At 36.1% G+C, this 17,999-nt stretch overlaps 1 protein-coding gene across 1 annotated transcript in view; it reads right to left on the bottom strand.

Annotated features, from left to right (window-relative positions):
• LOC115428438 (zinc finger transcription factor Trps1-like) overlaps positions 1–16,321 on the bottom strand; it is a 357,327-nt gene extending 341,006 nt beyond the window's left edge. The window contains 1 exon segment of the mRNA XM_030147486.1: positions 15,841–16,321. The gene's annotated coding sequence lies outside the window, so the exon portion shown is untranslated.
• Positions 16,322–17,999: the final 1,678 nt, after the last annotated feature.

Below are 17,999 nucleotides of genomic sequence, written 5' to 3'. Positions count from 1 at the left end.
GACACAAATGACGACTGTATGTGTCTTTGGTAACACAGAGAGGAAACTACAACCCTGTTTACATCCAAACAAACAGTCCTTAACGATCAGTAGATGGGATTACCTCCAATGTGGAGCCAGTTACTGAGTGAAGGGTTAGGGACCGTCTGCACAGGGCTAACCGGAAAATTTATACATATTTAAAATTCAATAACTTTGCTTCTATTCAGTGAAATGGCACCAGATTTATGTGACACAGCCACGAACCCCTTCTGCACACACTACAGCACACAGATTGGACAAGTGTCAAACACAGATTAGACTAAATATAATATGAGCTACATCTGTATTTAAATGGGCCTATATAGTCCAAATGATGCACTGCTGATTATTTGTTTAAGGGTTTGTTTACATGTTTGCAGGGGATTTATTTATTTATTTAAGATAAGATATTCCTTTATTGATCCCACAGTGGGGAAATTCACAGTGTTATCAGCAGCAAACACATACGACACATACAAGCATACACATACGCGTAAAACAAACAGTTGTATAAATTTGAATTAAAAAAAGTGTTTAAAAGGAGAGTGCAAATACGGGTTGATATGAATGTAGTGTAGTTATTTATATGCACTTCTCCATTTTATTGCCTTTCCACATGAATCTTTAAGCTGAACGCACACAATATGGACCTGTTTTATTGATCTGAAACTGTTGTAAAAATGTTCTTCAGCACATCTTTCATGTTCATGTTCTGTCATGTAAATAAATCCTATTTAAATCAAAGATAACCCTCTGATGTGGACAAAAATAGTGATTTGATTTATTTGGTGATACATATCGATCTTATCTGACATGAAAAAATTTATCGTGATTTATCGTATGATTTTTTTTTCCATATCGCCCAGCCCTATATAGGCCTATATTTTATTAAAAGAAAAAAGCTTAGTTTGCACAGTAACTTATTTCTGAAACTTAACTTATTCATTTTGAATGTTGTAACCAAGGGTTGTGACTTTGTGGTTATAAATATTTGTAGGAGTCACAACAAGGTGAAAATGATCTAATACAATACAACTACTAAATACTAAGACAACTGTTCATTGGATTTACTCAGATAATGAAATATAATGACAAAGGATCAGAATCAGCCAAAGTGAACATCAGTGTCATACATTTTAGTTTCACCTACCATTTCTCAAATAGAACTCTATTTAATGGAACTGTTTCTAAAATTTCAGTGTTACTTGTAGAAAAAAAAAGATATAAAGATATAATCAATATAAAATGTAACCTAAAAAGGATGAAAATATGTAAATACACTATTAACTTTAATAATAATATTTGTTCAGACTCATATATGTAAATGCACTGTTAACTTTAATAATAATATTTGTTAAGAGTCACATATGTAAAGGCACTATTAACTTTAATAATAATATCTGTTCTAGACTCATATATGTAAATACACTATTAACTTTAATAATAATATTTGTTCTAGACTCATATATGTAAATGCACTATTAACTTTAATAATAATATCTGTTCTAGACTCATATATGTAAATGCACTATTAACTTTAATAATAATATTTGTTCAGACTCATATGTAAATGCACTATTAACTTTAATAATAATATTTGTTCAGACTCATATATGTAAATACACTATTAACTTTAATAATATTTGTTCAGACTCATATGTAAATGCACTATTAACTTTAATAATAATATTTGTTCAGACTCATATATGTAAATACACTATTAACTTTAATAATATTTGTTCAGACTCATATATGTAAATGTACTATTAACTTTAATAATAATATTTGTTCAGACTCATATATGTAAATGCACTATTAACTTTAATAATAATATTTGTTCAGACTCATATATATGTAAATGCACTATTAACTTTAACAATAATATTTGTTTAGATTCATATGTAAATGCACTATTAACTTTAATAATAATATTTGTTCACACACACATATGCAAATGCACTATTAACTTTAATAATATCTGTTCTAGACTCATATGTAAATGCACTATTAACTTTAATAATAATATTTGTTCACACACACATATGCAAATGCACTATTAACTTTAATAATATCTGTTCTAGACTCATATGTAAATGCACTATTAACTTTAATAATATTTGTTCACACACACATATGCAAATGCACTATTAACTTTAATAATATCTGTTCTAGACTCATATATGTAAATGCACTATTAACTTTAATAATTATATTTGTTCAGACTCATATATGTAAATGCACTATTAACTTTAATAATTATATTTGTTCAGACTCATATATGTAAATGCACTATTAACTTTGATAATAATATTTGTTCTTGTGTCAGTGATATTTTCAGTCTGTGAATCTGTTGAACTAATTCTTCAACAGTGCATGAATATTCAAAGGTTCTGTCCGATCCAATTATTAGTCAAATATACTCTGCTATTATCTGTATATGTCACTTCAGTTATAGAATGTCTCTTCAATAAAAGTTTCTGATCATATTTGTAGTTTATCATCAGATCTAAAGCCCTATGTTTCATTTAGGATCCATTTATGATGAGAACAGCATGTTTTATACATTTGAGTAAGGTGAAAAAAATTATGTTCATTTTCAGTCCCCGTGTCACGCAGCAGGAATTTAAGTATTTTTACCCCAAATGTTATTTCTGTCAATTTTAACTCACTCATATTGGGATCATGTCGGTCTGAAAGTTGAACCTGAACTAAAATGATTCTAATATCCTTGATTATTAATATCTTCAGTGAAATTTTTGCATTTGACAAATTCATCCCACGGTCCAGATTGGACCCTTTGGTGGGCCGGTTTTGGCCCACGGGCCATATGTTTGACACCCCTGATTTAGTCTCTCACGTCAAACCACCAAAAATTGTCCCATATTTGGGATGTGTATGTTGAAAAAACAACTTAAAACAGGAGTAGAAAAAAGAAGGATCATTTTATTCTAAACCAGGTCCATGTGTTGGTTATCTGAAACAGGCTGCCCTAAAAGACAGACTTGAAACGTCCAAAATAGAGCAAAGACATTAGAGACAAAGTCAAGCCTAAACAAAGCTGTACTAACCACAGATGCAGAGTGGGGATGACATGTGGGGCATTTAGCAGACACACTTTTCCACAGTTACTTCCAGTAAACGGCAACAGGAGAATGAGCTCAACGCTCCGCAGCATCGACCAACGCTACAAGTGGCTAATAAAGAGCGATCCGAGAGCCAAAAGCATGTGGCCACGCAGTAAAACAAGTTAAAAACAACTGGATCCTTGGGATATGAGCGAAAACAAGAGAGCCTGTAATAAAGAAGCGCTACCTACACCACTGAGAGCCAACGGAGCCAGAAGCCTCCGAAAAAAGGGCTTTTCTTCAAATAAACTAGCCGTGACAAATGGATGTTTCCCTTGATCTGAGCTGCAGGCAGGTTTCACATGAATAAGGGCTGATTGACCTAATAGATGTTATCTGCTCCTGCTTATTGGAAACACTGGCACTTTGGACACTTCACATTCATAAACAAACACCATTACAAATTACAAATAAACACATGTTGTGTGGAACGCGGATGGAAGAAAACATCGGTTCTGCAATACATATCGCAATATTTCATTTCATGATACTGTGTGGATGTTAAAAAGTAATGTATCGATATTTTTACGTATTTATTCCAATACAGATATGGTTCATTTTTGGTTTTCTTTTTTGTTTACATTTAATTTAACACTGTTTTATTAAATAATGGTTATTTGATGCATTGTAAAAGCACTTTTTACTGTCTGAGAGGCAGATGTTCTGTTATGATGTTAGTTATGAACTAATAGTATATGGACATTTGACAGGGTTCATATACATAACTCAAGGTCAAATTGAAACACTTTTAAGGGTCATTTTCACATTTTTCCAGCACAGCCTCTTATCGCTGCGGTAAATCCATATCTACAGGAATACAGGGTGGGGAAGCAAAATTTACAATATTTTGAGGCAGGGATTGAAAGACAGTGTATGACCAATTAGTTTATTGAAAGTCATGAGAATTTATTTGCCACAAGAAAATTGACATAATAGAAAATGTTTTTATTCCATGTGTCCTCCTTCTTTCTCAATAACTGCCTTCACACGCTTCCTGAAACTTGCGCAAGTGTTCCTGAAATATTCAGGTGACAACTTCTCCCATTCTTCTTTAATAGTATCTTCCAGACTTTCTCGTAATAGTTTTGCTCATAGTCATTCTCTTCTTTCCATTATAAACAGTCTTTATGGACACTCCAACTATTTTTGAAATCTCCTTTGGTGTGACGAGTGCATTCAGCAAATCACACACTCTTTGACGTTTGCTTTCCTGATTACTCATATGGGCAAAAGTTTCTGAAAAGGTATGGATAATAGTGTTAGGTATGATTATGACATCAGTATATGTTTGGTTTCAAAACAATTGACATAGTGCCTGCTGAGAAAAAACAACTAAATGTTCATTGTAAATTTTGCTTCCCCACCCCGTACATGTACTCAGGAATATTTTTTTGCTCTTTTTATCACAATGATGTACATTGTATCATGCATAAATATCTAATCTATCATTAACTGAACAAAAACCCAGTATCAATCAACATTTCAGTTTTTTTATCCATACTGTTCATTTTATTCATTGCTTTGGCTGTTTTTGTTCATTTTGTTGCTTATTTTCTCCATGTTATTTATTATTTTGTAGATTTTCGTATTTGTTTTTGTTCATTTTGTTCATTTTATTTATTATTTTATTCATTTTTACTCATTTTTGTTGAATTTTTTCATTTTGTTCTCCAATTTTGTTCTCCAATTTTGTTCGGTTTGTGGCTTATTTTGTTCATGTTACTTATAGTTTTGTTCATTTTTCATTCATTTTTGTGAATTTTATTCATCGTTTTGGCTGTTTTTGTTCATTTTGTTGATTATTTTATTCTTTCTTACTTAATTGTATTCTATATTTTGCTTCTTTTTTTACTTTATTATTCTGTATGTTTTTTGAAATTCTTTTTTGTTCTTTTTTTTTTTGATCTAGCTATATGTAAACCCAGTGTGCCCATCCACTGTCATTGATCCAACTCCATGGGTTTTACTGGGGAATCAATGTTGTAGAAGATGACGGTGTTTCCACGGTAACTACAGAGCCTCTGAACATCCAAATGGGTCATATCTGATGACCATGAAAAGATGAAGAACTGTATTTTACACCAATTATTGACATGGATTGATAGGATTAGTGGATCAACAGGTATTAAACAGTTTAGATCAGTAGATGGGTTAGGTTAAAGGAGGACGTTTGGGTCTTTCAGGGTGAATGCTCATATGAATCTGTCACATTTATGACATAATTGCCATATCAGAATCATTTTATATAATTGTTATTATCTTAGGGTGTTAATGACATCCTTTTGTTACGTCTCATTCTTCTTCAGCACTTAAACCCTCAATATGCCCTCAGGTCCACTCCATTTGTGATGTTTTCTCTTCAGAGCCTGAATTTGACAGGTTTTGTCATCTTCTTTTATGAATTTCATTATGGACAAAGTCAGTGAAGTAAAGCCCCCAGAGCAGGGGTCAAACTCATGTTAGTACAGGGGCCACATACAACCCAATATGATCTGAAATGGGCCAGACCAGGAAAATAATAATTGTGAAAAAAGTCAAATAAGTGCATTTGTACCAATATTCGGCCTGTTATTAAATGTTTTGTGTATTTGTAGATCCACTGTGATCTGTAAGTTATAATATACATGTGTAATTGATAAAATGAGGCAGAATATTGTTATAATTGTACTTATTTTTCTTAAGAAATTTCAGGTTATTCGTGACTGTTCATGTTATTCACATTTTTTGTGAAAGAAGAGTTAATAAATGCAACATTTTCATGTAATTTTACTGTTTTACACTAAAACAAAGAGAAAAAAAAACTGCAGTTGCAGGCTGTCCAACTCATTTTGGTTCAGGTTCCACATTCAGCCCAATTTGATCTCCAGTGTTCTGAACTATTAAAATAATAGCATAATAACCTATAAATAATGACAACTCCAAGTTTTTCTCTATTTTTCATTGCAATAAAAAAAAATAAATTATGAAAATATTTACATTTACAAACTGTCCAAACAAAAAACATGTGAATAACCTGAAAAAAATTAAATAAATACATAAATTGCAATTTTAACAATATTATAGCTCAACTTACACACGTACAAACGATACACAATGTTATACAAACATTTGGTAACAGGCGTAATATTATAATATTTAAGTTTGGAATTACCGCTAAACTATGATCAATTTGTACAATATTATGAGTCAGTTTATTATTAACACAACTTACAGATCAGAGTGGATCTACAAATGCACTAAACAGTAAGAGGAAGAATATTGTTAACTTTACACTTCATTTTCATTTTGTCCACATTTTATCATTAAAGGGTTATTGTGCTTTTATTTAACTTCGATCATATTGGTCTGTTTATGTCCCCTGAACTAAAGCCAGTTCAACGTCCTTGACTGTTAATGTCTTCAGTGAAATTTTTGAATTTCAGATTCATCCCACAGGTCAGACTGGACCCTTTGGTGGGTCAGACTGGACCCTTTGGCAGGCCAGTTTTGGCCCGTGAGCCATATGTTTGACCCCCTTGCCTCAGAGGGTCCAGGTCATGGTCTGATGTGAAGCACATTTCACAGCATCAGTTTGAATGTGCGTCAGGACAGAGAAAATCCAAACTATTTTAACATCACGATGCTGTGTGCATACCTTAAATCTACATTCCATGACTTTTCCTGTGATTTTACTTAGTTTGGTGATTTTTCTAGGTCTGAACAGTGAGATCTGAAAATTACATCATAGTTTTTCATGATGTAGTTCGTTTCGATTTAATACTTAATATTTCATGCTTGTATATCTAATACATATCTATTCATTTATTTTTTATTAATGAAAGACAAATAGTAATATAATTTATTTTATATATTTTTAAATTCAATAATAATAAATGTCTCTTTTCCCCCATAAGGTGTAGAATTAAACAGTGATGGAAACAACCCTAAAAACTGTCTTAACACCAGGTAATAGTCTGCACCGACCACTGATGTGAAACTATTGGAGTAATGCTTTCCCAAAAAAATCCAGTTATGTACCATCTAAAAACAGGCTAAATGCCAAACCCACACTGAAAGGTTTTATCAAATGCATCAGGTCACATTTAGCACATGTGAGGTCCTCAGAAACACCAGCATCAGGTCTAAGACGAGCCCGCACGTAGAAGGACGGGCATGAGAACCAATACAACGATGAGAATGAGCCAAGAAGAGGGAGACTGACATTAGACCAGACCCGGATCAGACCAGGACCAGAGACAAACCACGATCACAGACAGACCATAACCACAAACAGACCAGGACCAGAGACCAGGATCACAGACCAGGACCAGAGACAAACCGGGACCAGAGACCAGAACCAGAGACCAGAGATCAGGACCAGAAATAGACCAGGATCACAGACAGACCGGGACCAGAGATAGTCCAGGATCACAGACAGACCAGAGATCAGGACCAGGCACAGACCAGGACCACAGACCGGGAACAGAGTCAGACCAGGACCAGGATCACAGATGCCGGTGTCCAAGTGGAGCCTTTGACTTGTCCTTCAGAGGTTTTGGGGGGACAGGTGAGACCAGAGAACTCACCTGAGCTGTGCAGCTTTTACTGAAGTTTCACAAACTTCCATCTTACATCAACTTTCCAACGTTATCAGATCAAAAACACTAACTCAAATCACACCTGTAGTACTGTCCAAAATAACCTGGACCACATTCTCCATCCTTCTGATGGTCTAACCAGGGTTCAGTGGCTCTCACACCTGCACATGCAGACGGTTCTAGCACCAACATTTGACTGAAGACGACTTTAACCACCTGAGACCCAGTAATGTATGTCTGTCCTCTGTAGGGACAAGAGTTTTACAGCTTTAGTTAAAAAAAAGAAAAAAAAAAAAAACGCTGTTCACTGCAACGGACATTTCATTAAAAAAGATTAAATAAAAAAATGTATCAGAAAAACTGTGACATTGTGCTGTTTCCGATCTACGATGGCGTATTAGGGCCACATAAGAAAACTGGAAAAGCACTCTGAGCGCAGACCTCCACCAAGGCAGATCAGTCCCCCCCCCCCAATCACCACCTAAATTTAATCATTTGTTCCTTGTACCAGTACCAACATTTCCTGAAAATTTCATTAAAATCCATCCATAAGTTTTTGAGTTATCTTGCTAACAGACAAAGAAACAAACAAACAAACCCTGATGAAAACATAACCTCCGCTGCCCTTGGCGGTGGTAATAAAAACACTTGTCACTATGAGAATAAAATCAGAAAATATGGAAATAAACCCCATAATTTTATGAGAATAAAGTGGTAATATTAACCTCCGACAAGAAGATTATGTTTTCATCTGGGTTTACCTCTGTGTTTGTCTGTTAGCAAGAAAACTCCAAAAGTTATGGACGGATTTTGATGAAATTTTCAGGAAATGTTGATACTGGCACAAGGAACAGATGATTAAATTTTGGTGGTGATCTTGGGGGGGCGGAGGGGGACTGATCTCTGAGTGTTTTTCTAGAATGAGAATAATGTCATTATATTTCCAGAATAAAGCCATAATATTACAAGACTCCCATGCCGGGGGGGGGGTTAAAATGAGCGCGGGCCGTGTGTACAGTAAACAAACATATCAATGCCACCAGACAGATGTGGAAGTGGGGACATGCCCACATCCACCAGCTGTTGTCACTACGGGTGGAGGACTCTATCCATGCTAACATTTGTGGAACAGTGAAAGACTCTGCAGAGGTTGGTAACACCGCTCTGCTCGGAGTACTTCAGACGCACCAGTTCTACGTCCCACTGTCCGCTGCGCTGTGTCCCCACCCCTTTGATTGGTGAACGCAGGTCCGCTGTGTAAAAGTCCAGCCTGTCTCACTTCTGTTCCTGCTTTGTCTGTGGAAATCTGACAGTGGAGGAAAAACAGTGGGATCCACATCTGACCTTTTTTTCAGGATCTGTGTAAAAGTGGCTTCTGTCATCAACAAGGCTAAAGGCTTTTTATCAAACTATTGCAAATTTATTTTCAATATATTATGACTTAAATCTCATAAAAGTACGACATTATTTTCATTAAATTATGAGGGTTTTTTTTTCAAACTACGACTTTATTCTCATCATATTACGACCTTATTCTCACAGTGACAAGTGTTTTCATTTTTCCTGTGTGGCCCTAATATGCAGTCATATCAATTAAGGCAATTGTTTAATATAAAAAAAAACTAAACTTTACTTTCCTGGGTCTTTACTTTCCTGGATATTATATATACACAAATGTTAAACTTATGTAAAACAACTGACATTAGACAACTGACATATTGATAAATAGGCTAACACATTTTTATATCTCATTAATTAACATTTTATATCCGATTAAATATATCTCATTATTAAATATGATATACTTTTTTTCTGTTGGAGTTTATTCTGTTTTCATTCTCAGCTACGACACAAGTGTTTCAGTGTTTTCTCATTTTAATTAATTCCACATATTTTAAGGTTGAACAAGCATTTTAATAATTGCAGATGTTCTGAATGTTCTGTGTCTCACTTTATGAACTGTTTCACTATGTGACAAGTTAGTTTTTTGTGACAATAAAGAAGAGTCTAAAGCCTCAAATAACGTCTGGATTCTTCAACTTTCAGTCGGGACCGAAAATCAGACTTTAAACTGAATACACAGAAACAGATGTTCAACGGGTATAAAACATATATTGCTGTAGCTTATATCGTTATCCTCAGATCAAAATGAACTCATACACAAATGGACAAAAGTCTGTGGACACCTTGAATCCAGGTGTTTGTTTTCCAACAGGGGTCTGGGATACAAAACGATAAGGACTAATGTCAGAATATAGTTTTATATTATGGGATAAATATCAAGAGTTAGTTTGGGTTAAATTGTTATATTTGTTTCCAAAATGACTCAGAGATGGATTGGACTGAATTTATATCAACATTGATTTTGTTTGTTTGTATTTGTTTTTTATCCATGTCCCATTAAACTTTAAAGAAATATTGATGTTTATGACAGGGTTCATACACAATTTTCAAGGTCAAATTCAAGCACTTTTAAGGGTTATTTTAAGATGTTTCCAGTACAGCCTCTTATCACTGGGGTAAATCCATATCTACATGAATACAGATACTCAGGATTATTTATTTCACTTTTTATCACAATGACGTACATTGTATTATGCTATAAACATCTAAAATTATGTTTCATAACAGCAAAAAGTTTAGAAATTAAAGGAGAACACACAGTTTAATCCAAAAAAAGGGAAGTCACTTGGTGTTTTTCAGACACACTCACACCAAAGAGACAAAGATTTAGATAAAAATGTACCTGGAGTCGACCTGAAAACACCTGGAATTTACTTTATGACATAAAGGTTTCTTTTTTTGTAAGTAGCTTTGGTTTGACCTCTAACCTGGCAGAGGTAATATTAAACATAAATACATAAATCATGAGTTATCAAGATTTATAATTTCAAGCACTTAAACTAAACTTCAAGCACTTTTCAGACCTTGAAAATACAACATTAAAATTCAAGCATTTTCAAGGATTTCAAGTCCCCGTATGAACGCTGTACGAGGATAACGATATTAACATTTTTGGCCTAATTGATCGGTCCTACTTGTCAAATTAATAAAACATGAAGTCATTTCCGAAGCGTCAAACCCTTCCATGCCTTTTCTCCAAAACCCCTGCAGCAGAATAAATGCAGCGGCTCCAGAATACGGCGTCTGGCCTGAGTTTAAGTCTCCTTTTACACTCCGAGTCAGAGTTTTCCCTCCCTTCGTAACACTGCACCGCTTTGAAATGACCGAAGACAAATGCATGGCAGCCCACAAAATCACTACAGTTGTTCCTCATGTCTTACAGAACATCAAACCATCAATAAAACACAGGAGATACATTCCAGCTAGTTGAACAGGACATTTCTGACTTCCATCGCTCCATGTGTTCTCTCGCTCTCTCTAAACTTTCTCTCGTCCCAGTTCCACCGCAGAGACTTCACATATTGCAGCCATATGAGTCTGTCTCCACTGCAAATACACCGACAGGAAAAAGCACTGCGCTTTCTCCCACTCCGTCTGACACACACACACACACACACACACACACATACACATACGGGAAAAAGTTTTACAAGCAGAGGTTCTCTTTAGGAAGCTGTCAACTGTTTGGACGTTTAATAGCAGGTACGAACAAGGCTGTAAGATACAATAATATCCAGTGTCTGGAAAGTCAAGAAATACACTTACAAGAAGTCTGCAGTCTCACGGTTACATGAAAGACTTTATAGAATCTTGTTAAATATTCGTTAACAAAGGCATATTACATGCATCATATATAAGGATATAAGGACAACTTAACCCTTAAAGACCCAAACGTCCACTTTTAATCTAAACCATCTACTGATCTAAACTGTTTAATACCTGTTGATCCATTAATCCTATCAATACATGTAAATACCTGGTGTAAAATACAGTTCTTCATCTTTTCATGGTCACCAGATATGACCCATTTGGACGTTCAGAGGCTCCGTAGTTACCGTGGAAACACCGTCATCTTCTACAACATTGATTCACCAGTCAAACCCATGGAGTTGGATCAATGACAGTGGATGGACACACTGGGTTTATGTGTGTTAAATAAAAAAAAGAACAAAAATGAATAAAACATTTACAAAATCATAAATGACATGAAAAAATAAGCACTAAATTAACCAAACTTAAGTAAAAATAGAACAAAGTCAGCAACAAAATGAACCAAAAACAGCCAAAGTGATAAATAAAATGTACAAAAATGAATAATAAATCAACTAAACAATAACTAACATGAATAAGCCACAAACTGAAAATAATTGAAGAAAAAGTAATAAACCCGTGGATTTTAATCAGTGACAGTGGATGGACACACTGAGTTTATGTTCAATTATTGATATATTTTACTGAAAAAGTCACTTTTGTTCCAGTTTTCTCCGTTTTGATTTAATAACCTTTGAATTTACTTTGAGCTTTTACGAAAATCTAGGGTACATGATCCGTGAATTAAATAAAGAAAAATACCTGATTTACACTGAAAAATGCAGAATATAATCTTAGAATAAATGGTGATAAATCACTTTGAACAGAGAGAAAAAAAATTATTTTAAAGCTGTGACACAAATAGTTGTGAGTCTTTAAGGGTTAAATGGACATAAAAACGTTCAGATTTCAGAGTCCAGTGTGTAACGGTGCGTTCACAGACACACGGCTTATAAATACAATAATGTCAGCTTCCTGTGAATAAAAACACGTAAATTCACAGGATATTTATGGTAATTTACAGTATCCATATTTAGGACCGAAAGAGTTGAGAAGCAGATTTTTAATGACGTCTTTAAAAAGTTAGGGGTTGAACAGACAGAAACACTCAGCAGTGCTTCACTGATCAGACTTTAGTTTTTTTACTTTACACTTACATATGTGTAGGAACTGTTTTCAAACTTATTGTACAAAGACTCTTCATATTTCTGAAGCGTGTGTTACTTTTCCTTCAGACTGATGTTAAATATACTCCTATCTCGGTCACGTAAAAAAAAAGTCCAGCTCTAAAATCTGAAAATTTGAACATGTTCTCAGCATTTTAGCATCAGAATAAAGTTCTAAACAGCTTTACAAAGCAAACCAGCACTTCTGTCTTACACGGTTTTGTTTTTTTAGTTAGGTTTTTTTTTGTTTTTTAAGTGTTTCCAGAAGTTTTACAAATTGCAGAGGTGTGTTTGGTTTGAGTAAAACTAAAACTCAGGCAGCAAATAAATCTGTTTGTATAACAAATGAGTTGGAGAAAACTTGACTGGACATTTAATTTGTACTTGGAATGCAAGATATACTACTGAAAATATTTTAACATGTTTTAAAGTAGTTTTAAAGTTCAGTCTTTCACTTTGGCTCAAGAAGTCGTTGCGTTATCTTTTTACATATATTATGATGCAGGCGCTGAAAACTTTGAAACTTGACAAGATCCTACATCACAGGAGACAAACATACGGCCTGCGGGCCAAAACCGGCCCCCCAACAGATCCAGTCAGGCCCATAAAATGCAAAACGTACATTAACAATCAATGGTGTCAAAATCATTTTAGTTCAGGTTCCACTTACAGACCAACTATACCTCGAGTGTCAGAGCAGTAAAATACTATAATGACAACTACAAAGTTCTGTCTTTCTTTTAGTGCAATTTTAACGACATTCTGCCTGTTATGTATTTGTAGATCCACTGTGATCTGTATGTTGTAATGTACATGTGTAAATGATAAACTAAGGCACAATATTCTTACAGTTGCTTTTACTTTTCTTAAGAAACGTCAGCTTGTTCACATTTATAAAAAAAAAAAAAAAAACTTTGTAAATGTTTAAGGAAATGTTTAAGGAAACCTTGTAAATGTAAACATTTTCATGATATCATTTTTACTTTTTTCACTGTTATTATTTGACTGGTCCGTCCTGTTTCAGATCATACTGGGCTACATTAATTAGTGAACAAAAAACCTGACAACACGCATCACCTTTTCCACCCAGTGTGAACAGGTCCAGGTCACAGTTGAGTCCCTGTATATAATAGTTGATATTATTATGTATCCACCTTCTTTTGTATTTGCAGCCTATCTTTATTTTTTTTATTTATTTTTTTTTTATTTGTATGTTCATAAGATAAAAATACGTTGAGTCTGTCCCCAGAGTTAGTTGTAAATTATATATTACCTGTTCCTGTTTGGAAAAACATATTAAGTTTGCCATGTACCAAGCCTTTGAAAAGTTCAATAAAAAGTTGAATTCCAAAAACAAAAATTGTTTCCAGAAGTTGTATAAATTGCAGAGATGTTTTTGGCTTAAGTAAAACTAAAACTTAGGCAGCAAATAAATCTGTTTGTATAACAACTGAGTTTGAGAAAACCTGACTGGACATTTAACTCATACTTGCAATGCAATATATACTACTGAGAATAATATTTGAATATGTTTTAAAGTAGTTTTAAAGTTTACTGTTTCACTTTGACTTCACAAAATGTTTAGTTTTTAAATAATATAAATATTATATATAATTATATACACACACATTTTGATGCAGGCGCTGAAAACTTTTAAACTTAACAAGATCCTACATTAATGAATAAATAAAAAAGATGACAATATACATCCACTTTTCCACCCAGTGTGCACAGGCCCAGGTCATAGTTTCATGTGTTCTCCTGGGGTTATCTCGGGGTTTGTACACATATCTCAAGTTCAAATTCAAGCACTTCTAAGGGTCATTTTCAGAATTTTCTAGTACAACACCTTATCGCTGGGGTTAAATACATATCTACATGAATACATTTAGTCATGATTATTTTTTTCTCTTTTTATCACAATGGTGTACATTGTATTATGCTATAAACAACTAAAATAATGTTTCATAAAAGCAAAAAGTTTAGAAATTAATGGAGAACACCAAGTTTTATCCCAAAAAAAAAAAAAACACCTTGGTGTTTTTCAGATACACTCAGACCAAAAAGACAAAGATTAAGATTTAAAAAATGTACCTGGAATCAACCTGAGAACACCTGGGAAGTTTAATTTTCTAAATGTATCACCTCTGTGTAAGTAGCTGTAGTTTAAGTTAATATTAAAATAAATAAACAAAGTTATAATAATTGCAAGCACTTTCGAGCACTTTTTAGACATTTTCAAGGATTTCGCAAACTCTCAAGAAGTTTTTTTTTTTTTTCTCTCTCTTTTTTCTGCAGGCGTTGCAAACTTTTAAACTTAAGATCCTACATTAATGATTTAATGTACAAAAAAGCTGACAGTATGCATCCACTTTTCCACCCAGTGTGAACTGGTCCAGGTCATAGTTGAGTCCCTGTTTTCATGTGGGGTTATCTGGTCCATACTAGTCCACATACAGCAGTGGTTCAGGGGCCAGAGTTGGAGGAACTGTGAAGGACTGTGTAAAAAAGCCCGGTTCAGTGTGAGCCTCATTGTCCTGGATCCACATACTATTCTGTCCCCACACTGTTGTCATGCCGACCCAGTCCCTTATCTCAAAGGAACATCACTGTTGGTGGAGGGGGGGGTTAGAGGAGGAGGAGGGGGGACTTTTTCAAAGTTGAGTGGAAATGCTACTCGGGTTCCCGTCATCACTCAGGAAAAGTTCAACAACCGACAACAAACCAACCAACCAACTAACCGACTAAGCCCGGTGTGTGTTCTGGTCCGCGGGTTCGAGGCTGATCCGAGCCATGTTCGGGTCTCATCCACCACGCGCTCGGTCCCGCACAATGAAAGAAAGAAAGACGGTGCAAAAACAGCGCCATAAACCGCCTGAAGATTAACACCGAGACCCTTTCATCTACTTTTTCGCTTTTCATAACTCTGTCCATCTTCTTCTTTTTTCTCTCTCTGTCTACACTCTGTCAGCGCGTGCGTCATTCGCAGCGAAACAAATCTGAACTTGTGTGAAGTTTGGAGTCCGAAAAAAAAGTTATCAATGAAATGTTAAAAAAAAAAAACAACAACAACAACAACAACACGAGAGACGGAGGGGGAAAAGAGCAACTTGTTGTAAAAACAGGGGCCGGGGTTCTGGTTCTGGTGTCCTCCGTGGGTCCCCAGGATGCCACTGGGACGGAACAACAAACACACAAACAAACACAAAAACTAAGTTGTAAGAAAACAACACAAACCTCCGCCAGTCACTTCTTCCACTTCCACGTCCCTGTCCACGCCGCTTGTGTGTGTGTGCAGTGGGGGCAGTAGCCGTCCCCGGTAGCCCCCCGGTTCGTTCAGTCTGTCTTAGTGTTGCGTTTGAGTGTCCTAACCTACAAAGTGAAGTGTCCGTGAAGCGGCTCTTGTCTCATTCAGATCCCGGGTCCTTTTACCGACTCAGGCCGTTATTAGTTACATAAGACGTAAAGCGACTGCTGCCCGTCGTAAAAACTACTAACGGCGATATGTGGCTCCTAAACGCACCATTCACAGCCTGTTTTTTTTTTTTTTTTTTTACAGACAAAGTCGTTTCATTCTCCCACTTGTCCGACTGCATGCATTAACATCTCCGACTCCCACCGAGCATCGCCGAAGCTGGTGTGTGTGTATGTATGTGAGTGTGTGTATGTGTGTGTGTTGTGTTCAGTGTCTCAGTCGTTTCCAAATGCCTGTGCTGTGCTAGTGTTGGTGCTGCTTACCTGTTGATCAGAATAAGCATTAGCCTCAGTGGTCTGGGCTCTGTTTTGCTGCCTGCCTGTTAAGATGGTGGCTGACTGGATGGCTGATGGTTGACGGGCTGCTCCGTCTCTGTTCTGGGGGGGCTGTTTTTGTTTGTTGTTGCTGATGTCGGACCGGACGGGGTGACTGTTCTTGGCTGTCTCTGCTTTTTCTTTGGTCTGAGAGGGAAAGAGAGAGAGTTAAGGCTTGACGGTTAACACACTCAACCAGTGGGTGACTTTGGTTGTGGGAGAGCAGAACGGAACGGAACGGAAAGGAACGGTTCCGATTTCTACTAGTTGGGGTTTTTTTTTTTCTTTTTTTTTCTTTTTTTTTTTTGGAGGCGCCCACAGCCCCGGGAAAAGCTAAGCAGAGCAGCCGCTTATATCTGTGATTTCTTGGGGTTCAGACTGGTGTTATTGTCGCTTTGCTGTGACAGGACCTCAGAGTGTCCGTGTCTGTGTTAAAGCTGTGGGCATTACGTCAGAGGAGGAAGACACAGCAGCTCTATTAATATCAAGAAGCCACACGAAGACTGACTCTTAAAGCGACACACACACACTTTAAAACCCACTACCACTGGGAGGACTCCACTGGATCAACCCCAGGTCTGATACTGAACTGGATCAACCCCTAGGTCTGATACTCCACTGGATCCACCCCTGGCTCTGATACTCCACTAGATCAACCCCCAGGGCAAATACTCCACTGGATCAACCCCTGGGTCTGATATTTGATTGGATCAACCCCCTGATATGATATTCAGCTGGATCAACCACCAACTCTAATGCTCAACTGGATCAACCACCGGCTATAAGACTCAACTGGATCAATCCCCAGCTCTAATTCTCAACCAGATGAATCACCAACTCCAATACTCATGTGAATCAATCACCAGCTCTGATCAACAACTCTGACTCTGAACATTGATGCCAACTCATCATTTAGTTGCTAAATTTACTAATGCCATGTTTCCACTACGTGGTACCAACTCAAGTCAACTTGGCCCTTCTGCGTTTCCATTACGTAAAAGAACCTGGAATTTGGTACCTGGCACTAGTGTTTTGGTATCTGCTCCACCGAGGTTCCAAAACAGGCGAAGAGATACTAAAACGTTACGTGTAAACACTGCAGACCACTGACTGGTCAGAGAGTTGTCTCTGCATCATTGTGTCATCAATGTGCGACCCACCATTTAAAAAAAAACAGATTCGGAAGTTTACAGTAAATATATCAGTAGGTTAATCCATGATGACAGCCCACAGAACTACACCATGGTCAGTCCAGGAGGTTCAGACATTTCTGTCCTTGGTGGATGATGAAAAAATTCAGTGTAACCATGATGGGACAACACGCAACGAATGAGTTTATCAGCAACTCTCTGAGCAGATGACACAGAAGTTACGTGCCGCATCGCTATGACGACCAGGTACTCTAAAGTTGGTAGTATCCTGTAATGGAAACGGTCTCCAGGAATAGGACCTGGTACCAGAGTCCAGCCGGTTCCACGTAGTGGAAATGTTGCATATCTTTTCAGACTACCCTTGCATCTTTTGTTTTTTTCTAAAAGCACCTAGCAACACATTTAGCTACTTTTAAAATGTGTTTGGAAACATTTAGCAACTTTTGAAAAGTAACT

This window comes from Sphaeramia orbicularis, chromosome 11 (genome assembly GCF_902148855.1).
Source record: "Sphaeramia orbicularis chromosome 11, fSphaOr1.1, whole genome shotgun sequence".
NCBI classification, from domain to species: Eukaryota; Metazoa; Chordata; class Actinopteri; order Kurtiformes; family Apogonidae; genus Sphaeramia; species Sphaeramia orbicularis.
Note: the sequence above shows the minus strand (reverse complement) of the source record. Positions and strands in the feature narration are given on the sequence as shown.